The following is a 26441-nucleotide window of genomic DNA, read 5'->3' on the forward strand; positions in this document are numbered from 1 at the left end:
TTTATATCAAGGAGCTTTTATCATTTTTTTGTGTTTTGGCATTGACTTTTCTACAAGAAACGCGAATGATCGTCTGCGGGGAAGGAAGACGGCTGACCACTATATAGAAAAAAAAAAGAAAAACAACAGGCGGAAGATCTCATGACTGTTGATGAAATACAAAGTCGAGGACAGTGACGCTGTTAACTGTTTGATGAACACAATTCCACAATATGAAAAAAATTACATATTTAGAATTCAGCATCTGAAACGTCGCTGCGACTCAGCAACTGTGCAAATCTGAGTAGGGCGAAAAAAAAAGCAGTGTCAAACCAAAGCTTTATTGAACCCTTGACTTAGGTTTCGGTATTTCTAAAAATATCCTCTTTAGGAGGAGTGGGCCTTGTTGCGTAACATTGTAGTAAAATACATATGACAGGAGCCGCTGGGCTTCAGCTAGTGTATTTTACCTCCATGTAATGTTACAAGGCCCATTCCTTCTGAAGAAGATATTACATATTAGAAACATCGAAACCTATGTCAAGGGCAACATCAATCTTTGGTTTGCTACTGACTGGCTGAGTTTTTCAAGATCTTCAAATTTATAATTGTACAGCAAGTATCCTGCAGGAGTCATCATTTCGTTAACGATGTTGCAACTGAGTATATGTCTGTTACACACCCACGCTCCTTGATCTTTAATTTATCGAGTAGAAGACCGCCCAGTCGTTGTATTCATCGGAGGGGCAGCTAGTGGATGCACGGGTTCAACAACACACTTGGCGCGCGTTCGCCACTCAAGCTCTAAAAGTCACTACTGCTACCTGACAGCAGTGAGAAAATATTTGCGTACCTCACATACAGTTTTCAATGACTTACAAATAACTGAACATGACCTAATGCTAGTTATTTCTCTGATGATAGTCAGCATTCGTGGGCTGTGTATCTGAGACAAGTCAAAACAAAATTATAGATTGTTATGCGTTAAACGGATGCCTATGCCACGTGCTTTTGTCATGTTGTTGTTGTGGTCTTCAATCGTTGTGTTATACGGGTCTCTGTTCTCGCCAAGTGCGGTAGCGTTCTCGCTTCCCACGCCCAGGTTCCCGGGTTCGATTCCCGGCGGGGTCAGGGATTTTCTCTGCCTCGTGATGACTGGGTGTTGTGTGATGTCCTTACGTTAGTTAGGTTTAAGTAGTTCTAAGTTCTAGGAGACTGATGACCATAGATGTTAAGTCCCATAGTGCTCGGAGCCATTTTTTTTGTTCTCGCCAATAAACTCGCACCTGCGAATTTGTTTAAGCCTTGCACCCCCTCTACGGTTTTTACGCACACGCTACCGTCCATAACCTAATTGGTGGTTCCTCGTTCGATCGACTCATGTAATCTTCACTACTGTTCTACATCACCAGTATTCAAAAGTGTCTGTTCTCTTAGTAGCTTAATGTCCATGTTTCACCTCTGCAGAAGGCTACACTTCACCTAAATGCCTTAGAATACCTAAGATAAACACATTGTACATTAGTCAAAAAATGCCTTTTTTTCAAAAATTCTTTTCTTGCTGTAACCAGTCTTGATTTCATAACTTGCACTGAGGTGACAAAACTCATGGGGTAGTGATATGCACGAATACAGATGGTGATTCTATCGCGTACACAAGATATAAGAAGGCAGTGTATTGGCGGAGCTGTTATTTGTACTCGGCTGATCTATGTGAAAAGGTTTCCGACGTTATTATGACCGCACGCCAGTAATCAACAGTCTTATAAAGGGGAACAGTAGTTGGAGCTAGATGCATGGGACATTCGATTTCGGAAATCACTAAGGAGTTCAATATTCCGAGATCCACAGTGTGAAGGGCGTGCCGAAAACACCACATTTTAGGCATAACTTCTCACAACGCAGTGGCCAACAGCCTTCCATTAATGATCGAGAGCAGCGGCGTTTGTATAGTATCGTCAGTGCTAAAAGACAAGTCACACTGCGTGAAATAACCACGGAAGTCAATGTGGGACCTACGACGAATGTATCCTTAGGATAGTGCGGTAAAATGTGGCAGCAGACGACTGAACGAGTACGTTTGCTGACAGCACAACATAACGCCTCTCCTGGGATCTTGACCATTTCGGTTAGCCCCTAGACGACTGCAAAATTGTGGCCTGGTCAGATCAGTCCCGATTTCAGTTGGTAAGGGCTGATGTTAGGGTTCAAGTATGGCTCAGACCCCACGAAGCCATGGATGTAGGTTTCAACTAGGCATTGTGCAAGGTTGTGGTGGCGTGGGCTGTGTTTGCTTCATTGGACTGGGTCCTCTGGTCCAACTGGACTGATCATTGATTGACTACTTTGAGACCACTTCGTGTTATCAAGCAACGATGGCGTGTCGCCGTACCATAAATTTTCGCGATTGATTTAAAGACCATTCAGGACAAATCGAGCGAATGATTGGGCCATCCAGGACGGCGAACATCAATCCCATCGAACATTTAAGGTACATAATCTGGAGGTCAGTGCGTGCGCACTGTCCTGCATCGGCAATACTTTCGCAGTTATAGACGGTTATAGAAACAGCACGGCACATTATTTCCGTAGGGGACTTCCAGCGACTTGTGGAGCCCATGCAGCGTCGAGTTGCTGCACTACGATGGGGAAAAGATGGTTGGTTGGTTGTTTCGGGGAAGGAGACCAGACGGCGAAGTCATCGGTCTCATCGGATTAGGGAAGGACGGGGAAGGAAGTCGGCCGTGCCCTTTGAAAGGAACCATCCCGGCATTTGCCTGGAGCGATTTAGGGAAATCACGGAAAACCTAAATCAGGATGTCCGGACGCGGGATTGAATCGTCGTCCTCCCGAATGCGATGGGGAAAGGAGATCAGACACGATATTGTGAGGTATTTCACGATTTCTATCACTTCAGTGTGAATAAGCCATATAAGCTTTAATATAAGCTCTTACTGAGCACCACACACAACCACAATAAGTCACATCGAATTCTGCTTTGTTCACCGTTTCCAGAATTCACATTAGCACAGTGCGAGAAACACACAGTAGAATCACCGCCAGAGGATATCTACTGGATATAATATTGTCTAATGTATTTCCTACTGTCAAAACTGTTCATGTTTTAAGTCTTAGTATGGCGCTCTTCGTCTTGAAGTCAACTTCCAATGTTAGCAGAACTAACGATGTGATGCTTGGGATGCTTACAAGTACAACTGAACAACTAAAGAAATATATGCAGTTAAAATGGTGGTTACTACTACATAGCGCTATGGAACAGTGCTGCAAATTTCACTGCACCAACTTACCAGTTTTGGCAAAGGCATCGAAATGTGAGATAGAAAAACAAAATTCGAAATATTCAATTGCATGTGGACAAAAACATATCTACGTCTGTTACAATCATCTAGTTACCAGAACTCTGCATAAACGAATAATGATGTAGTAAATATTAACTATGGTGTTGAAGAGCAAGTGGACAAAACTTAAAAGATTCACAGGTCACTCCAGGTCACTAAAAATGTTACTATTGTTTTGGACTGCAGTTCGAAGATGTGTTTTAATCATAATTTACTGTCAATTTTTTTAATGATTTCGTGGTGCATTCATCTGTCATCCTCTATGATATACATGTTTTCATGTATTTCATGGACAATTCTTTACTGATATACTGTGCCATGTACGAACTTGCTATTACGAATGCATTTAGTAATGTAATGAAATGACACAACTTTGGAGACTTACTGGTCTCAGACTCAGGTTCGGTTCGCGATCTTGGTACAAATTTCCACTCGCTGCTTCAGTCTATATACACTAAATCGTATCTGTATGAGACGAGTAATGTCTCTGAAGCTATGTAATTTCATTTGTATAAATACCTTCGCTGGGTTTCAGGCGGGATACCTGATTTACATTCGATGCTGAGGTGCTATTTCAGAACATGGAGAGCCTCGGCAATTCTGTTCGGTTGAATGAGGGAATTTAAAGTAGACTGGGGCGGCAGTGGGAATTCGGATCGAGGAGGGAGGCGTGCCAATGTAATTCGTGCAGTTGTGTAACCACTGCGCTGCCTCGTAAGCAGGAGAACTGGGTGCGATTCCTGGCCTTTGTGCAAAATTTTCACTCGCCACTTTAATCTACGAACATAAAGTAAATAAAATACTTGAAAATGGCCTCAGGCAGAAATTTCAGTCTTACATCAAATAAAGGGAACAGCAGATGAAGGCACCACGAAATCATTCAAAAAGTTCATCGCAGTTGCAGACCCTATCACTATGAAAATTATAGAATTACTGTTAATTCTTTGAGCAGAAAAGTATGTGTATCTTGATATTTTACTAGTTGACTATCACTGAACGTCAGATGTGGAAGATGTAATGGGTTTAAACTACAGCATTCAAGTTGCGTGATATAAATGAGACCGAAAACATTCAGATCTGGGACTTCATTTTAATTTTTAGGTGGTTTTGAAAATGAACTCATGGCTTTCCACAAAATCCCATATCGATAAATGACCTCACAACATGGCATCTTGATATGAGAGAAAACCACTCCATAAACCCTTGTCTGTCTGTTGTGAATGACTTCTGCTTGTATGGAACGAACCATACAGGTGAAGACTTGACCGACTCCGTCGTACACCCTAAAACATCAAAAACATATTAGGCTAAAGTGATAGATTCCTTTCAACAACCTTTTCGTCAGATATTTCATCAACGGGGCTGTCAAACACGTCGTACTCATGTCCCCACGTAAAACGATAATTTGAAATATTGTTTACTGGTAACGCTATTCGTAGATGGGAGCATGTTTGCAAAGTCTGGACAGTTAAAGAAATTGTAGAAAACCTGCTGTTTTTTTCATTAGATCCTTATGGCAAATACTGTTATCCTCACTGAAAGTGTCCCAGTTTTTGTTACTAAGTACTCGAAATTAGTAGTATTACCCCCTAATCTGTGACGTAGATATGGAAAGCACAACAATTCATTTTGGCAACAAAATACCGAGCACTTCCATTTTCACTATAAGGTAATTCGAGGAGTGTGTACGGTTGTGGTGATAGTGAAAGAATCAATTACCGCCACCTATCGAGACACTTCCTTACTAGAACTGGTAGCGTGAGATCTCACTGACTTTTCAGCGAGTGACAAAGAAAGCAAGAGCCAAAAGCAAACGCATTATCGGATGAAGAATTTTGTGTCAATTAATGAACCATGAGTGGAAGACGAATAATAAAGTGCGTATGCTTTCGTCACTGATTTCAGTTCCATTTTTATATCCAATAATTATATTCACGGATCTCCACTTCGTTTGTATTTTATTATGAAGCCACAGGGATTATTCATCTTCATGTCGACAACGTGGAAATCGATGAACAGTAAAACTGGGGGGAGGGGGAGGGGGTATATTATCTCAACGTGAGGAAATTGCACCCAGCATATATGGCAGCAACTGATGTAACTTCATTTAACATATCAAACCCAAAACGTTGAACCTGAAGAGGAACAATTTGACATGAGCTTTAGAGTTTCACATTTTTGGTGGTCGAAGAAAAAAGAGAAGAGTGTTTCTGGAGAAATGACGCATCCTCTTGTTTCTGGAGAAATGACGCATCCTCTTTAGTAATACATTAACAGTTTTACCTTCATTGGAGAAATGGTATAGTACTCATAAAGTACTTGCTAAGCGCACATGTATTGTTGTGAATTAGAGGGCATATAACCTCTTCGTAGCTTGGTAGTCCATAGCAATGTTATAGTGTTTATTTAGTTGTAGCCTCATCGTGAAATATACCTGAAATGGTATAACGGGGAAAATGTACATGGAAGTTACTGGAGAGAGATGTGAATCACATTGCTTCCGAATGCGAATTTCGAACACACTAATAAGCCAAAAAAATCACCATGCACAACACTGGACTGGATGCTGCCTGGTGCCGTTGCGGACAAGTAAGGCGGAGCAGAGACTAATAGGGAATGATTCTAGTGGCAACAGACGCGACAAACTGGGAAATCCACTGACGTGACGAAGTGCACATAGTTATGGCCCGAGGCCTGAGAATGGGCATTTCGAACAGCACGCATTCGAGCGGCTGTTCCCGTACTTGTGTGCCGCCGCTAATGCAAGGTGTTAGCAAAGCTGGGCGCGCTGTTGAATCCATCTGTCTAGACACTTATCTCGCCGGTCACCTGGGCCTTTGCACAGAGAGTGGGGGAGTGATAGTTACCCTGCAGAGGAGTGATACAAATCTACGAGCAAAATGAAGTGTTAATTCAGAGAACAGAGTCTCTAGGTCTTCAATGGCTTCATGTCCTGACTCAGTCCTCTGCTCCCTGTCATCCTGCATCGTAGTAGCCCCTGGCGTCGACTACACAGTGTTCACCCAATGGCATCATTAATTACGACTGCAGTGCCCACGGGGTCATCCAGAGTGGACCGTCGTTCAATGGAAACGTGTAATCTGGTCGAATGAGCCACGTTTCTACTTACGCTAAGTCAATGTTTGTGTCAGGACACGAACAGCACGCTAAGGACGCAGTTGCCCACTTCTCAATCCCTGTACAATCTCTCCTAAAATCATTACAGGGACAGTGTGGATACCTGAGGGTCTCATTAATGTAAATGTGATAGACCAACAAAAAGAATGGTGGGACGTAAGGGTTTAATCCTTTAGCGTGAGACTCATATGAGAGCCATAAAGAGTTTTCCCTCACTTCGAGACAAAACTATTGTTAAACTATTCCATATCATCAACGTAGGGCTCCGGTAGTATCTCTACTAACTTTCCTTGCATTTCTAGATTATCGATTGATAATGAAATGAATTGATAAAAATTACATCCACGATGGATCATGCAACAACATAGTGTAATAATTACGTATTTCGTGTGGAAAGTGATATGCCAACTGTGGTGTCACCACCAGACACCACACTTGCTAGGTGGTAGCCTTTAAATCGGCCGCGGTCCGTTGGTATACGTCGGACCCGCGTGTCGCCACTGTCAGTGTTTGCAGACCGAGCGCCGCCACACGGCAGGTCTAGAGATACTTCCTAGCACTCGCCCCAGTTGTACAGCCAACTTTGATAGCGATGGTTCACTGACAAATTACGCTCTCATTTGCCGAGATGATAGTTAGCATAGCCTTCAGCTACGTCATTTGCTACGACCTATCAAGGCGCCATTATCATTTGCTATTTATCTTGTGATGCATGTACCGTCAGACCGATGTTCACCAATTATAGATTAAAGTTAAGTATTCCATCAGCTACGTACGTTTTTTGCTAGTATAATTACTTGACCTGTTCCAGATCTCACGCCAGCCTGCGTGAGCTAAACGTGTGGCTTTCGGCTACCCGTCATTGTGGATTGGCTGTCTTGCCAGTCCACAACAGTTTGGCGACGAGCATTCTGCGTTGGTACCTACATTGATTTCCTTGTGTAATGGCTTCGCCATAATCTCCAGATGTACTGTCCGAATTTTATCGCTTGCAGAATCAGCAGATGCAGGCCTTATTGGATGCACTTGGAAAAGCTCGTCCAGGGCCAACGTGCACTTCAAAACGATGCGGCAGCCGCCGCTCCACCGCTACAGCAGCCACAACACGCAGTTGCACCACCTTTTCGTCCTTTTGATGCTGCACTGGAAAGCTGGACGGAGTGGTCACGCCAATTTGGATTCCATCACGCCGCCTACAGAATTGAAGGTAATGAGCAGCAGCCTTTTCTCCTTTCCGTCGTAGGCGTCCAGACGTACCGTGTGATAGTGAAGTTGTTTCCCCGACGCGACGTAGCAACTCTGTCCTACAAAGAAATTTTGTCTGCATTAGATGCATATTTCAAAGAATCAGTCAATGTAGTTGCAAAAAGGTATACCTTCTTTCGTACAAAACATATGGCCGGTCAGACTAATTGGGAGTGGGTTGCAACTTTGCAAGGCCTTACTAGGGATTGTGCTTTTGAGTGTCAATGTGGCCTCCCTTATTCAGATACTATGGTACGTGATGCAATTGCACAAAACGTTTCTGATGTTCGTATACGGGAACAGGGGCGCACTGCACGGGACAGTAAACAGCCCTCTCACCCGTCCGCGCAGCTGCCGCCAAGCTCTCCGCCACGTTTGCCGCGCAAGCAAGCACATGTGGCGAAATCATGCCCGCGGTGTGCTACTAGACATTCGCGTGAGAATTGCCCGTCACGGCAGGCTATTTGATTTTCCTGTAATAAAAAAGGACATGTTCAAAGTGTTTGCCAGAAAAAGCTCAGAACGGACACTCACAACCATTCCAGGCCCTTTGCTTTGCGCCGGAATCGGAATCGAACCAAGGATGCTAAGGCTCGTGCACCGTCGCCCATGGAAATTCATGCAGTTCATTCCACTCCGCCCAGTGTCACTCTCTCGAACAGCGACTGTGTTCGTCCTACACCTAGTGTGCGTCGACATCGCCGGAAATCCTGTCAAGTCGCATGTGATTCTGTACCAGTGTCAGTTCACATTGCACGAGACAGTCGCTCTTGTCGTCAACAGGACAATAAACTTTTTGTAGACTTGGACATTAATGGCAAAGTGATCCCATTCCAGCTCGATACTGGAGCTGCAGTTTCCTTGATCAATCAAGACACGTACAGACAGCTGGGCACCCCTCCGTTGCGTGCCGCAAATGTTCAGTTAAGTAGTTATTCAGGACAAGCAATCCCTGTGTTAGGACAGTGCAGCCTTCTTGCCACATACAAGAGACAAACAAAATTTGTGTCATTTTACGTCCTTCGTTCTTCTTCTGCCGTGAACTTGTTTGGTTTAGATTTATTTCAGTTGTTTAACTTGTCTATAGTCAATCAGGTCCTATCAGTGAACCAGACTGCGTCTTCAGCCAGTGTTTCTCGTCTATGTGAAGAATTTGCAGACATTTTTTCACCGGGCCTTGGTTGCGCTAGGAACTATAAAGGACATTTGGAACTGAAAGTAAACGTGCAACCGAAATTTTTCAGAGCACGCAATGTTCCCCACGCATTGCGTGATGAGATCGCAAGAACGTTAAACGATTTGGAATCACAAGGTGTAATTGAACGTGTGCAGGCTTCTCTCTGGGCATCACCCTTAGTAATTTTGCAAAAACCATCCGGAAAATTGAGACTTTGTGTGGACTTCAAGGCAACAGTGAATCCCCAACTAGTAACTGCCACTTTTCCTTTACCCCGCCCGGAAGACCTTTTTGACAAACTGTGCCCGGGTAAATATTTTTCGAAGTTGGACCTAGCAGATGCGTACTTGCAAATACCGGTGGACGAAGACTCCCAGCGCGTTTTGGTCGTTAACACGCATCTTGGTTTGTACCGATTCAAACGACTGCCATTCGGGTGTGCATCCGCCCCTGCGTTGTTTCAGCAATATCTACAAACTGTTTGTCCGTCGGTTCCTACTGCAGAAAACTATCTGGACGATATTGTGATCTCCGGAAAGACGGAAGAAGAACATTTAGCCAATCTCAGATCATTATTTCAGGTTTTGCGACAAAATGGTCTTCGCTTGCGGAAGGACAAATGTGGGTTTTTTGATCGTGACTTACCCTATCTGGGATATGTAATCAATGCACAAGGCATACATCCCAGTCCCGAGCACCTCCGTGCCATACAAGACTTACCTTCGCCGCAGAATTTGAAGCAGCTACAGAGTGTGCTGGGAAAAATCAATTACTACCATAAATATGTGCGCCACGCCTCTTCCATTTCAGCTCCGCTTCATCGCTTACGCCGTAAAGGTGTTCCGTTCGTCTGGACGACGGAATGCGAACGCGCATTTCGCCAGTTGAAATCGGCGTTGCTTTCCAATACTTGCCTTACGCCATTCGATCCCCGGGAACCCCTGTTGTTGATGGTAGATGCATCTGATTTCGGGATCCGGGTTGTGCTTGCGCACAAAGATGGATCGCATGATCGCCCTATTGCCTTTGCGTCCAAATTTCTCTCGTCTGCGCAAAGAAATTATTCACAGATCGAGAAAGAGGCATTGGCTCTCGTATTTGGTGTTACTAAGTTTCATGATTTCTTGTATGGTCGTCACTTTGCCATCATCACAGACCACAAACCTTTGACATCCCTTTTTCATCCGACCAAGCCTGTACCTCCACGTACAGCGCAGAAATTCATTCGCTGGTCTATTTTCTTCTCGCAGTACCGCTACGATATCTTGTATCGGTCCACTGCTAAGCACGGAAACGCCGATGCGTTGTCCCGTTTGCCTGTTGCTGAGGATAGAGCATTCGATTCTTCCGAACTTGCTTGCATGTTCATTGATTCGGAAACCGATGACGTGGTCGAATCGTTTCCGATTGATTTTCATCGTGTAGCTACAGCCACAGCTGCCGACCCTGTCCTTGCTACCGTTCTGCGTTTTGTTGCTACGCAATGGCCCTTGTCAAAGTCACGGATCGAGGATCCGTTGGTTCTCCGATTTTTTGCTCACAAGGAGAGACTTTTTGTACGTCGTGGTGTTTTGTTGTTGCGTTCTGATAATGATCAGTTCAGGGTCGTGGTCCCACGTTCGTTACAGTCCTCTGTCTTACGGCTTCTCCACCAAGGATATTGGGGTATAGTGCGAACGTAACAACTTGCTCGTCAGCACTGTACTTGGTTTGGAATCGATGCTGCGATTACGAATATGTGGTCTTCTTGCATGGCGTGTGCCGAAAAACAGTCCGCACCACCGCGGAAATTCTTTGCATGGCCGAAAGCCACTACCCCTTGGCAACGCTTACATATCGATTTTGCTGCTCCATTCTGGAATGCTCGATGGTTGGTTGTGGTAGATTCATTCAGTAATTTTCCTTTTGTTGTCCGGATGTCCTCCACGACGTCATCTGCCACCACACAAGCGTTATCCGCTATCTTTTGTATTGAAGGTCTTCCACAGACTATTGTTTTCGGCAATGGCCCACAATTCATGTCCGCAGAATTTCAGTCATTCTGAAAGGCCAATGGTATTCAGCATTTGACGTCCGCGCCGTTTTCGCCACAGTCGAACGGTGCCGCTGAACGATTGGTCAGGACTTTCAAGTCACAGATGTTGAAGTTGAAAGAGTCGCATTCTCGGGAGGACGCGTTGTTGCTCTTTTTGTCATCGTATCGCTCTCAGCCCCGAGATGGTCGCTTGCCAGCTGAGTTTCTCCATGGTCGTCCTCATCGAACCTTGATGTCTTTGCTTCTCCGCCGCATCAGGTTCCTGTGTAGCGGCAGACACCTGCTTTTGTTCCAGGCGACATTGCATACTATCGCAACTATCGCGGTTCACGGCGTTGGCTCGAAGGGCGCATTCTTCGCTGCCTCGGCCGCGCTATATATCTGGTTTTGGGGGCCTCTGTTGAGGTGCGTCGGCATCTCAATCAGCTGCGCCTCTGTCGTCGCACGGGTTCTGCCGCTCCCCGTCTGCTTTCAGCGACGGTGCCGTCCGGTCAGCGCCCTGGGAACCCATCTACTGGTTCGCCTCAGCCCCAGGCGTTACCTCCCTGGGTCACGCGCCGCCGATCGCTTCCCATGACCAGTTGTCCTCCGACATGGAACTCTTGCCCGCCCCGGACCACGTGGCGTCTTCGCCCGTCGGGTGCCCCGACCCGATGGAGGTCCACCCTTCGGCCCCTCCTGTCTCTTTACGGGCGCATACACCGCATGTTGGCGTGCACCCTGGACTAGGTTTTCAGGCGTTTCCTAGCTCCCCTCGGACCGAATGGCAAGGTGCGGGTGGCACAGCCTCGCCTGTTGTTAGTCTTCCCACCTCGTCGCATACGTCAACATGGGGTCCTCCCCACGGCCGGCGGAAGCCTTATAACACAACCGTACGCCGATTTGCGGGGGAGGAATGTGGTGTCACCGCCAGACACCACACTTGCTATGTGGTAGCCTTTAAATCGGCCGCGGTCCGTTAGTATACGTCGGACCCGCGTGTCGCCACTGTCAGTGATTGCAGACCGAGCGCCGCCACACGGCAGGTCTAGAGAGACTTCCTAGCACTCGCCCCAGTTGTACAGCCAACTTTGCTAGCGATGGTTCACTGACAAATTACGCTCTCATTTGCCGAGACGATAGTTAGCATAGCCTTCAGCTACGTCATTTGCTACGAACTAGCAAGGCGCCATTATCATTTGCTATTTATCTTGTGATGCATGTACCGTCAGACCGATGTTCACCAATTATGGATTAAAGTTAAGTATTTTTGCTAGTATAATTACTTGACCTGTTCCAGACCTCACGCCACCCTGCGTGGGCTAAACGCGTGCCTTTCGGCTACCTCCTAGTGGCTTGGCTGTCTTGCCAAGTCACAACACCAGCATTTATAAATTGAGACATAATCGACAGAAATACGAACAAAAAGATGAGTAGGAAAATGTGTTTCATTTCATGGCACTTAGTCTGGCTTCGTATGTCCGTTCGCTGAAATACCAGTTCCGTTTACAGTGGAGGTTGTTGGCGCGGACGATTCCGTACCACGTGACGCATCAGGGTGAAGCTATCTCTGCGGTTAAGTGTCGAAAGTTCCGTGTACGAGGCTGTCATTCGCGACAGAGCTCAACTACCGAATGGGGAAAGGTGGGGAAGGAAGTCGCCAGTGTACTTTTAAGACACCATCCCGTCGCGTTAAGCAATTAATAGTAAGCACGGAAAATCTGACAGCAGGTGGTCATTCACGGATTTGAACGCTGATCCTCCAGACTAGGAGTCCCAGTATTTTTACTGCACTACAACGCTTTGTTCTATATTTCAAAACTCTTTTCGCAGATTCTCTCAGTTTTGGCTGTAACTGAGGCGGTTTTTCTATTCCAATTGAAGTGAAGATAACCTTAATTTTGCATTCTGGTTTCCAGTGCAAGATCACAGTAATGAGCCTGATTGGTAGCCAGAAGCCGTACGAGGCTCACTTGTGGCAAAGCAATAGGCAAACGTTGAAAGCGTTGGCACCCTATACCTGTATGTTGGCTACGGTTTCGAATTAGGTCAGGCGGTTGAGCTTATGTAGATCACTGTGTGTGCGTGTGTGTGTGTGTGTGTGTGTGTGTGTGTGTGTGTGTTTGTGTGTGTGTGTGTGTGTGTGTGTGTGTTGCGAGGGGTGGGTGTGGAGGGGGATGGAGGTAGAGGGGTTCAGACGGGGAAGGGGTGGGCGAAATTGGATGTAGAGGAAGGCGAAGTGGAGACAGAGACGGCTGGATAACGAGCCTTTGTAGCGCACCGTTGCGATAAGCGACACACGTTTAGCCGATGAGTTCCAGAGAGCTCTCCTCTTTGGCGTAATCAGCTCGCTTCTGCCACTTACAGCAAAAAGCGACTTCATTTCCCATCATCGTGAAGCCTATTATAGACTTGTGATGTCTCATTTGCCAATACAACCTCATTACCTGGTGACTAAATTCTACTCTGTATGAATGGAACTGTAACAGCATCCATCGAAAACATCTTTAAAATGTTGGGACGGAAAAACTAACAGTGATTGGTAAGTGTTCTATCAGACGTTGATAACTTGCTGATTTATTTATTCGTATATGTATTTCAGCTGACAGGATTAGGGCTTTCACACCCCGTCTTACATTCACCCAGACATCGTCAGTAAATAAATATTACCGTTTCTGTGATAAGTAATTAATAATAACAGTGACGAATGGGCGAAACTTCAGAAATGCCAGTCTTGTCAACGTTAAACAAAGTCTCCATTACTCTCTCATCGAATGTGAGTACGAATGTGAAACAAAACGTATGTCCACAGAAAAGGAGGAATCAGTGTCGAGCAGAAATAGGTCAGAGACAGAGCGAGAAATAATAGGCGAAGATTAGTAGATAATATGGGAAGAAGAACACAGAAGCAGAAAATGATGAGAAAGTTTTAGTGACAGAGATAAAGGTTTCCTGTCGGACACAAAGAAAATGACGAGAGAGAGAGGCGACACCGATGGTAAATAAATAGAGTTTTAATCTCCTCTTGAAAGCAGAGTGGTTATGGGTAAGACTGTGGTCCATGAAACTTCGCGAGGGTGTCATCAGGAAAGCAGTCGACATCGGATGATGTTCAAGAAACACACTTGGAATAAAAACGGTCCCACTAAAGTAGTCGATGCAATAGTGATTAAGGACGTTCACAATGTGCAGTTAAACGAAATGAGAACTGTGAGGTGATACCTGACGTTAAACAACGGGTTGGAGTGAGTGTATTGACAACATATTTCCTAATGCTACCGTTCAGTGATGTCTTATGGGATGAAACAGTGCCCAGGTAGTAGGCAAGTCTTCTGCTGAACGAAATCCTCAAGTTAAACACTGTAGACATTTTAATTATTATCTCACGTAAACGTGCCCAGTGACTGAACACTTCCTCGATAAACACCGTGCATGTAGTCTCTAATGCCATGAGAGCTTTAGCTAGCTTTTATAGCCGCTTCTTTTGAATGTTAGCACTTCGCATCATCCGAATGAACAATCATGAGACTAACACATTCGTAAGTGTCAGTGAAACGAAATGGGAAGAATCCATCTGTCTACATCCCTCTAGCACATTGAGAAATGGGCGCTACTCTGCCATATACGAGGTGTTTATAAACTGTTGTCCCTAAGTGTAAGGATTTCTTCCTAACACCAAAACATTATAAAAAGTCCAAATGAACGCAGGTTCGAAAATCCTTCGCTAGGGAGTTGAGGAAGGAATTTCCTATAATGACCTCTGATTATGCAACATATCTCAGGAGTGCATTTTTACTTATATTCATCTTTACAGATGATCTTGGCATCGGTCTGTACACTACTGGCCATTAAAATTGCTACACCAAGAAGAAATGCAGATGATAAAAGGGTATTCTTCGGACAAATATATTACACTAGAAATGACATGTGATTACGTTTTCACGCAACTTGGCTGCATAGATCCGGAGAAATCAGTACCCAGAACACCCACCTCTGGCCGTAATAACGGCCTTGATACGCCTGAGCATTGAGTTAAACAGAGCTTGGATGGCGTGTACAGGTACAGCTGCCGACGCAGCTTCAACACGATTCCACAGTTCATCAAGAGTAGTGACTGGCGTATTGTGACGAGCCAGTTGCTCGGCCACCATTGACCAGCCGTTTTCAATAGGTGAGAGATCTGGAGAATGTCACAGCCATGCGGATAAGATGCTTGTCATCTTGACTGCTAGTGATACGAGGCCGTTGGGATCCAGCTCGGCGATCCGTATTACCCTCCTGAAGCCACCGATTCCACATTGTGCTAACAGTCATTGGATCTCGACCAACGCGAGCAGCAGTGACGCGATACGATAAACCGCAATCGCGATAGGCTACAATCCGACCTTTATCAAAGTCGGAAACGTGATGGTACGCATTTCTCCTCCTTACACGAGGCATCATAACAACGTTTCAGCAGGCAACGCCGGTCAACTGTTTGTGTATGAGAAATCGCTTGGAAACTTTCCTCATGTCAGCACGTAGTATGTGTCGCCATCGGCGCCAACCTTGTGTGAATGCTCTGAAAAGCTAATTATTTGCATATCACAGCATCTTCTTCCTGTCGGTTAAATTTCACATCTATAGCACGTCATCTTCGTGGTGGAGCAATTTTAATGGCCAGTAGTGTGCATATATGCTTTTTTCCAGTTATTTGTGAATAATGATTCACGTTTATTTTGTTTATACTTTGATACTATATTTTTTAAATTTATTATTGTTTGGTACTGAATATGGACTATTTCGATATAGAAGAATATTACGTAGCTATTGGTCCACGTATAAGGTCGACATAATTGTAACGAAAGAACAAGAAAAGCTGGAGAGAAGACCCTGTGTGTTAGGGCAGCAAAAGTACACCAATGCAAAGGGTTGAAGGCACAGTAAAGCTCGTCAACTGAGAACAAAGTACAGTCAGTCCTTAGCCATTTTCCAATAAACTTATCGGTGTGGTTAAGCGTCTAAAGCATGTGCCTAGATTGGATGTTGGTTTCATATGTAAAGATGTGGCAGCTGGTAATTATAAAAAGAGCCATGCATGAGCTACGTAATTCCTGAACTGCGTTCATGCAGTGCCGCCGACGCCGACACAACACTTTACACCGTCGCCAAACAGAAAAATACCTTTTCTTTTTAAGTTGTAAAAGCGCATGGACCGGTATTTATTACTTGTTCTTTTGCAAATATATGGACAAATTACGTGTGCCAGCTATTGATCCAAGTCACGTTACTGGTATGATTTGTTAGATATACTTTTCCGTCATAATTATAACGGAAAAAGCTCTATAATTTGCTGGCTGAGCAAAGGCTAGAAGGTTCCGAGCTAGCTATGGCGCAATATTAAAATAATTTCAATTTTGTAATTGTTGATATTATTATTAGTGTGATTATAATGATTTTGAGAGCACAATTAAAAAAATCATCTAAGATACGATAAGGGAAGTACTTTCCTGATCCAGGTAATTTGGTGACATTTTCCTGTTAACTACGGAACACTTGTGGTTAATTATATAAAAGCGCCAAATACGATTTTTTTTACGTGTTAACAATGTAGACGATAATTGGGCTGCATACTGTATTTGTCTTCCTACAATGAAATAGTATTGATGTCGTCATATGATTATATCGTCTGTCGCTAATAACGTTTTGACGTTTGTTGGGAGCTCAAATCTCGAAGAAAACCCCTCCCTGTGGCAATTATATGGTCTTGCTCTTCGGCGGCAGCATATAAAATTTTGGTTGCGGTCCACTTTGGAACCGCTGGCACTATATGGAGATGGGATTATGTAGAGTCGATACAAGCGTTGGCAGAACATTTCGTGATTAAATTTGAAAGGTAATGTTGTCACTTGGATATTCTCATTGCAGTTACTTTCATAATAACAGGTCACTTTTGGCAGATGTGTGCTTTTGCGGGAGTGGAGGAACTTGTCGCTTCAGTGATTCAGAATATGGGTCTTGATAGTACTCACGAAATCATAAAGTGATATGCGGATGAGCCGAAACATGAATACCACCTGCCCAATAGCTTGTTTGTACGTCTTTGGAACGAAATACATCACTGATTCTGCGTATCATGGATCCAAATTTTTATTCACAGGTTTGTGGAGGTATGCGGCATTAGATGTCTACGCATAGGTCACGTAATTCGAGTACCTAAAGAGTCGCTGATTATCGTACGCTGTGATGTCTCCCGCTAGCGACCCAGATGGGTTCCTTAGGAATCAGGCGAATTTGGTCACCGAGATATCAATGTCAGTTCACAACGACTCTCCTAAAACCATTGTAGCACGGTTATGGCTCCAAGACGCAGACAGCTATACCGCTGAAAGATAACATCATTGTCAGGGAAGACATCAAGCATAAAAGGGCCGGCTGCCGTGGTCGAGCGGTTATGGGCTCTTCAGTCCAGAAGCGCGCGGCTGCTACGGTAGCAGGTTCGAGTCCTGCCTCGGGCATAGATGTATGTGATGTCCTTAAGTTAGTTAGGTTTAAGTAGTTCTAAGTTCTATGGGACTGATGACCTCAGATGTTACGTCCCATAGTGCTTAGAGCCATTTGAACCACGAAGGAATGCAGATGGTTCGCAGCTGTCATCGTGTCTTCGATTACTACCACTGGTCTCATGCAATCGCAGGGGAATGTCTACCGTAGCATAACACTGCTTCCACCAGCCTGCATCCGAGGCGCGCTACTCGTATGGGTCCAAAGTTCACGTCGATGAGGGCGTTTGTGGAGACTACAATCGACCTAGTTTAGCAAAAATTTAATTCACCAAAAGAACAGACACGTTTCCTTTGACCGACAGTCGAATGATCCCGTGCCCATTGCAGTCGTGATTGACGATGTGGGTGGGGTCAACATGTGAACTCCTAAAAGAAGCTGCGTGTTCAACAATGTACGATGAACGGCGTGCTCCAAAACACTTGTGCGTGCACCAGCATTGTACTCTTTCGACAGAGATGTTACGCATCACCATCTGTCTTACTTTACAGAGGAGACAAGCACCCGAAGTCCACGTACAGTGAAGAGTTGTGGACGTCCAACCATTTAGCGCCTAATTGTAGTATCACTGGCCTTTTACCTCTTTCCGTAGGTGCTCACGACTAGCAACTGAACATTCGACCAAGTTTGCAGTTTTTCTAGATACTCGTTCACAGGGTCTGCATGCCGGCCGAAGTGGCCGTGCGGTTACAGGCGCTGCAGTCTGGAACCGCAAGACCGCTACGGTCGCAGGTTCGAATCCTGCCTCGGGCATGGATGTTTGTGATGTCCTTAGGTTAGTTAGGTTTAACTAGTTCTAAGTTCTAGGGGACTAATGACCTCAGCAGTTGAGTCCCATAGTGCTCAGAGCCATTTGAACCATTTGAACAGGGTCTGCATAATAATATTCTCCCCTTTGTCAAAGTCGCTTATCTCAATGGATTTCTCAATTTGCAGCCTATATCTTCGCAATGGTCATCCACCGTCCATGTGTGCTTCACTCAGATACTTTTTTACCGCGCCTCGTCTCCGCAACGTCACTAGGCGGCATTCAGTGCCGCGGTGGGCAAAGGTCATAGTATTTTTGCTTGTCAGTGTATTTCGTTGCTCTGGAGTACAGTGACTCCTTAGATCTGTCATATGTTTATTTATTGCCTTTAATTAACCCAGAAAATGATGTTGCTTTCATTCCGGCCTGAAAGGTCCTCATCCCTCTTACGATTGCGGTTCACAATATACAGTAATTACTTACAAATTCGATACTATTGTGATTTAACAGCACCAGTGCTGACCTAACGTCTGACAGTACTGAAATTTTGATCGCTGATACTCTTTCTGGGTAAACGAATCCTTCCTGGATTGCTAGAAGCTTAGCTGTGAAGACTAGATATGCATGTTCGCTCCATCAGCTCGCGCCTGGAGCACGACGTGCCCGTAATACGCCATGCGGGGCCCTCTCAAAGCGCCAGCGAGCCGTGTCGAATGCCTATGCGTGCAGGGGCATCCGTTATAGTAGCAATCCACTCGGCGCGGTGCTGTGTTCCAGCCATGCGTGTCACGTACTCGATGTGTCCAGCCGCCGGACAACCGGCACGTTTCGATGCTTAATCACAGCCCGCGTCGGTATTTACGTCCCCACAGTCGAACAAACGAGACGGCTGTTAAGGCACGTACGATAGCACCGCTGCAGGTTGCTCACAGCTGCGAGCATCCAGATGGCGTATATCCGTTGGCAGTACGAAATAATATGTGCTGCGGACGTAGAGATCAGGGGGCAAAAGCGCAGCGTGCAGTGAGGTCTTGTTACCGACGGCAGGACCGTTAAAAATGAGTCACTAAAATCGGTTCTCCGATCTCATTTCACCACACAAGATGCATTAAATATTGCAAACCTGGAATCAAGAACAGCTGACAATATGAGTAAGTTGGAGCAGAAACATAAGTCACTTAATAAGCGAGCTTTCCGCCTGAGATAGGGCACTCTTATTTCAAAAAGTAACGGGAATTTTTTGCTCCGCATATGGTATTGGTCTCAACCACCCAGATTGTTGTGTTGGTAAACATGTGTTTGAAAACTAAGTGTTCAGTGCTACCATTATCGGATTTTTAGACTGTCTTCGTCTACTCCAAATTTACATTGGGGCAGTAATATTTGATCAGAGGGTTTGTATTAAATAGCGAAATGAGAGCGAAATAAAATGCAGCGAAGTTTTAGAAACGTAAAATATTGCCTCTGGAGGTCAGTTATGAGCAAAAAGGGGATTTTCTAAACACGAGTACGTTGAAGATGAAGATCGTCCTGGACGCCCCAGCACATCACCAGCCTATTAAATCGTGGAAAAAGTAATTAAAAATGATGAAAACCGATGTCTGAGACACAGTCACAGATTTTCTAATTGTTGGGCACGTCAGCTGGCTCATGCTATGATCTTTTTTTTCGGATGCTCTCTGTATGAAACGTGCGATAGCGAAATTTGTTCCATACACGTTGAATTTCGAACAAAAACAGCTACGAATGCCAGTGACTAGATGAAATCACCAACGATGCAAAACTATGGATACCTGTCATAACTCTAATGGAACACGTAAGTATGATCTTAAAGCCAAGCTTCAGTCGTCCCAGTGGAAGTATTATGGATCGCCACGACAGAAACGCTCAGGTGCAGTCGTATGTGAAGATTACGCTCCAAATTTAACGGCGTAGTGCACCTGAGTTCTTTTCACAAGATCGATCAATAAGGAATGCAAGAACTATACGAAAAATGAACCACCCAGATTTACTGCGAAACAATTACTGCCTTTTGCTCCACAATTATACTTCAGCTCGTATTTCGTTGCTTCTTGATGTGTTTTTGGAGGAAATTCATATTATAATCATGCTTCCGCCTCCATATTTGCCAGACGTGGCCCGTATGATACTCTGTTCCCAATTATAAAGGCAACCTTAAATGGCCGTTGTTTTACAAGGATACAGTGTACGAGATTAGAAACGCATCGCTGAGAACATTAAAACCTCCTGACTTCCAGTAGTCTTTCAGAGACTTGCAAAAGCTTTGGCGTATTTATAAGTGACTAGCTTCAGGGCAACCATTAATGTGTCCCAATAAATAAAATTCTTTCCAACAAATAAGAATTCGATACTTCCTGGCAGATTAAAACTGTGTGCCGGACCGAGACTCGAACTCGGGACCTTTGCCTTTCGTGGGCAAGTGCTCTACCATTCTTTTTTTTTTATGAACCGCTGCAGGAGCAGGACAACGGATAGGGCAGGGGTCGACACCCGAAGCCTGGCCATCCCGCCGCCACGCCCAAGCAACGTGTTCGAGTTCGAGGATCGAAGGATCAGGAAGAGGATGTAGTGGGTTGGTCTATGTTGGTTTATTTATTTCTTTCTTTAATTTTTACAACATTTTTAATTTTTTTTCATTTTGTATTGTATTTATAGATTTATTTTTGGCCAATTGAGCTACCCTAGCACGACTCACCCCCCGTCCTCACAGTTTTACTTCTGCCAGTATCTCGTCTCCTACCTTCAAAAATTTTACAGAAGCTCTCCTGCGAACCCTGCAGATACTGGCAGAAGTAAATCTGTGAAGACGGGGCGTGAGTCGCTCAGTTGGTAGAGGACTTGCCCGCGAAAGGCAAAGGTCCCGAGTTCGAGTCTCGGTTCGGCACACAGTTTTAATCTGCCATGAAGTTTCATATCAGCGCACACTCCGCTGCAGAGTGAACGGCACACAGTTTTAATCTGCCAGGACGTTTCATATGAGCGCACACTCCGCTGCAGAGTGAAAATATCATTCTGGAAATAAGAATTCGTTACTTTTTGAACACAAGTCTTATATCAATTAGGCTCCTTTCAGAGAAGGCTGATGAAATGGCCCATTTTTTATCAGTTTCGACAAAGGATCTGTATATATCCACATAACAGTCACTATCAACAGAGCATATAATATTTTAAATTATAACGTTACGCGTGTGTAAGCGAGCGATTCGGATGTCCGGAATTAATACCAGGTATTCTGAATTTGTTGAACAGCTGAACGCTAGCAGGCCTGACACTCATGGCGGGCCGCAGCAGCCGCTCCAGGCCAGACAGGCACGAAGGCGAGTAGTATAGCTGGATATGGGTACATCCAAAAGGTAGAGAGCTCGCTTAGCAGAATGCGGAGTGACCAGAAATTAACTAACGGCGGGCTTTGAGACAAGCTGAAAGATGTGTTCTTACAGGTCTTTGAAAATCTGTAATAATTTTCAGCTCAGTATTATAGCAGATCTGAATATACTTGTAATTTCAGAAAAATTAGTCGCATACAGAGGCACAACAATATTTTCAATGCCTTTAAAAAGCGGAAGAATATTTTACAGAGAATATACATTTTCACAACGAACCTCTGAATTAACATCTTTTAAACGCTTCACGCGATTGTGACAAACGATATATCCGGTGGTTTAAACAATATTTAACGACAATCTGTTGCCATTTATTGTGAGCACAGTTGCACAAGAATGCTGGGTTATTAATTGACGAACTATTTATTACTTGTATTTAAGGTAAATGATCTGAGTGTAACTAAATGTTTATGACATTTCTTTATTTATATATTGTAGCAATATATTAGTTTAGTGAAGGAAATGGTCACGTTGAGTCAAATAATGTCTGTAGAGCTTAAAAAGTTTGTATTTTTTTTTTTTTGGGGGGGGGGGGGGGGTGGGAAGCCTTCAGCCAGTGGGAAAGCAGACAGTAGCGGTACTCTACGGGAGTCAAGTGAAGAGTGGGACTTCTCGATTGAAGAGCTCAATGAAGCGATTCTGGACACTTTTATGTCGAATTCTGGAGGGAGGTAAATCTGCTTGTGGCAGCGAGTGGACGTGTTTGATTCTGGGTGGTGAACTACCGCTACCATACATCTGAAGAGACTATTTTCTGCTTACAATACAGAACTGAGGACAGACCGAATATGAGTTACTATTCTCTGCATCGTGTAAGTTAATTTATGAATCATCCTGTTGAATTCTGAATAGCTGTGAACTGGTGAATATTTCACGTACTGTGATCAGGCACTGGTCTCAGTTTTCACGTATCTTTGATGACTATTTAGTTTGGGATTTTTGTTACCATTCTCGTAACGCTTCAACGTTACCTTTATAAGTGGTATTTTCTGCCTGTATTTTAACTGAATATCGTAGGACCACTTCAGATTTATTTGAGGTATCCTTTCTTAAATCAAAGTTATTCAACATAATTCTATGTTGTCAACATCAACTACAGACGTTAGACTAGAACCCTTTTTATCAAATTATTCGTTTAACTTTTATATTTCTGTAAATATTACTAACTCGCAATTCTAGCAAGTGCATAGACTGTCTGACTGCAGGATCACAGCAACAGATTGTTATATGCAGCGAGGTAGCTGCGGGGCATGAAAGCAGACAGGCGCAGCTTGACTCTGTGACTCCCTCGACCTATTGTTTTTAAATAGAGCCGTTCATAGCCCATCTACCTAAGGGACGACCAGTATCAGGCAAAGTAAAAACTGATTAGCTCATACAGACTGCTGTTAAGCAGGGCAACTACTCATCAATAACAGTTGGGTACCGTCGCTAATATAATGCATTGCAAACCACCATCTTTACCATTACAAATTTATTCGTCTGCCGGTTTCAGTTCACAAAATCATCGTCAGCGACGGAAATCGAACCGTTGAAGGAATAAAACTGTTTTGGTACAGCTGGTGGTTTGCATTCCATTATTTCAAGTACAGCTGTAAACTGTTGCTTCAATAAAAACGGATATAAAGTTTATTCCGTAATTACAAATTGCCGCGCGAGTCTTGAGACCATTCCTCGCAATCACTTTTTGATGAAATTGCCTGTCTATGCGGCTGTTTTTTTTTTTTTTTTTTTTTTTTTTTTTTTTTTTTTTTTTTTTTTTTTTGAGAACATTGAAAGGTTGCTACACTGAGCCACAGCGCCAGAGATTGCGCCAAAGAGTATTATTCAGCCGCCCCCACTGGCTGTTGTCGTCGAGAACTCGTAGTAGTCAGTGCTTGCTGAGATGTCGTAGTGAAAAGTTCTTGTCGAGAAGTCGTAGTGGAGAGTGCTTGTTCCATGTTTTATGCAGTTGTTTGATGGGATAGACAGCAGATGTTGTTCAAATGAAGATATTGTAATGATCAGAGTTCTTTTCGTCAATATATATGAAGGTAACAAATTCCCTGTTTTTTCTTTTTATTATTTCAGTGTCTTAAATAATGCGTCATTACAGGTTCAGTCAACAAAGCATCTGGCTTGTGTTCTTGTATTAGAGTGTAATCCTGGTTTTCTTGCGCAGTTATAGTATTTCTATTTTCTTTTAAGTACTTCAGTATAAATGGTATTTGAAATTTCTTGTCTTATTGAAGAAGAATCGTGCCAGATGTGTACGTTGAGTCATACTTCCACACACAGAACAGTTATACTTGTGCTTTGGTTTCGTAGGTTTTATAGTTGCTGGGGACTTAATTAATTAATTGTGTTAACGAGAATTTTCATTTAATTCTTTGTTGTTGTTCTATGCAGTCAGATTGCGTACAAAAACTAGTCAGGGCCAACCGTTTACGAGACCTCGTAATCGGACATACAGTGACTAATATTAAAAAATATTTGCATTAAAATAATAATTAAGCCCCCATGCACGTGGCGACCGCTGCTTCGGATCGTCCCTTGGAGTTCTTCTGATTGTAAAAATAGTAGACAGTAGTACTGTTGTATTAATTTGTAGTTTAGTAATTGTAGTCTATATTGCATGTGTAGATTTGGTAATTGTCATTCTTCTAATGGTAATATTTTTTTTTTTTTTTTTTTTTTTTTTTTGCAGAATTTAATTTTGTTATCTTGCATACGGGTTTGACAATTTTGTGCAGTTAGGAAGATTTCAATTGTTCGTTAATCGTGGTTGAGGGAAGCATTTCGTGTGAATGATATGTTGATGATAAAGTGTCATTGTGTGTAATTTTCATATAGTGACGAGTTTTGAATATTTTGTAAATGATTACGCGATCGATGAAAAAGGCAAAAATGATGGATAGTCAGAATGACGAAATTGTTAACATGGCGAGCTCGCCAACACAGGAGAACAGTATGATGAATGATGAAGTTGAAAACAATTTAATAAGTCGAGAAGATAGTCCGGAACCATTTCAAAATTTTTCTCAATCAGAAAATTCACAGAATACGAGATTAACGATAGAAGATTCTGGAATAGTATCGAACACAGATAGCTTTACAGCTATGACGAAGGAAACTGGTTTTGCGGGAAATGTTAGGGGCGAAAAGAATTTCGAACAAGTTAATATGGAGCAGTTGATGGGTGCAATATTAAATTTGGGATCTCGGTTAGACTCACAAATGGGAACAATGGAGCAGTTTCGATCTGAATTTAAAACAGAGATAGGAACAATTAAAACACAGATGGGAACTTTGGGATCTGAATTAAAAACTGATATGGGAACAATGGAAACACAGATAAGATCTGAATTAAAAACAGTGGGATCACAAATAGGAACAATGAAAACAGAGATGGAGACTATGGAAACACGGTTAGATTCACGAATAGGGACATCTTTCAAAAATATGAAAGATGAATTAAAGAAAGAAATCAGAGAAGAAGTACAACCGATTTTGAATGCTCACAATAATAGATTAATTTCAATAGAAATCAGACAAAAGGAACAGGATAGAGAACAGGAGGAAAGAGATCGCGTGATAGCACAGAAATTTTCAGAGTTAAATTTACAACGTGCACACGATAAGGAAGAAATATTTGAGAGAATCGAGAAATCCGTACCAAATGACAGATTAAATAACCTAACACAACAATATGAACAGTTAACTACCAAATGTGTCAATACTGAAACCCGAGTCGCGACACTTACGGAAGACGTAAATAAACAGAAAGGACAATTAGGTGACTTATCGGAAAGAGTTGAGGAGATTTCAGATAAATTGACAAGTCTTAGTTTAAATGGGGACAGAGATTCAGATGATGCAGCACCATTGCCATTTGCAGAAACCGAAGAGTACCAGAATATAAATAAGCATGTTGAAAATCAGGGAAAATTTAATGAACGCGTCAAAAGGGAATTTGAGGCATTACGAAAGCAAGTCAAACAAATTGAAGGCGAAATCGTAGGAAAAGACAGCAGAAGAAATTTAGAATCACAGATAGCAGAGGGCTTTGAAGAAAATAATTTGTTTCATTTACGGGATGCAACAAGAGACCGCCAGGCGCGTGAACTAAACAATAATCGACATTCGGACCAGAACAGTCGCGGTAGGTCTTTGTCGCCACGAGGCGAAAACTTTGACTATAAACACTTTTTGACTGTTCGGAAATTTAAGATCTTTCGCAATTCTAAGAATGACGTACATCCATGTTCATGGTTAGATCAATATATGTACGCACTTTCACCAAACTGGCCACTAAGTCACAAACTGGAAATTATGTGCGGCTATTAAGTCCTCAGGGGATTCACTACACTAAGTGAATATGTGCCGTAGCGTGCATAGGGCCCCGAGCTGTAGTGGTGCTATTTCCCTTTTAGTTTTCTGCACCGCTGCCTATTCTTTTACTATTCTTTGCATCTGTCAAACCAACTCTTCGACTATCAATCTATCTAGAGAGTAAGTAAACAATAACCGGATATGACTATTTTACCCAAAAGAGATTTCGGAAATTACCGTTTGGACTTACTATATCTTCTGCAGCATTCATTCGTAGTTTAAACGAAATTTTACCTGTTTATCTTCGTGACAGTATTACTTCATACGTTGCCGATATTCTTATTGCTAAACATTCTTGGAGTGAGCACAACAAAATTTTGGATTCATTATTACGTATATTTGCAAGAGTTGGCATTACAGTGAACTTAGAAAAATCTGAATTTGGTCGTTCTCAGGTGAAATTTCTTGGTCACATTATTTCTACAGAAGGTATTCTTCCTGATCCAGAGAAACTAGACGCTAT

The sequence above is a fragment of the Schistocerca americana genome, chromosome 4, assembly GCF_021461395.2.
Source record: "Schistocerca americana isolate TAMUIC-IGC-003095 chromosome 4, iqSchAmer2.1, whole genome shotgun sequence".
NCBI lineage: Eukaryota > Metazoa > Arthropoda > Insecta > Orthoptera > Acrididae > Schistocerca > Schistocerca americana.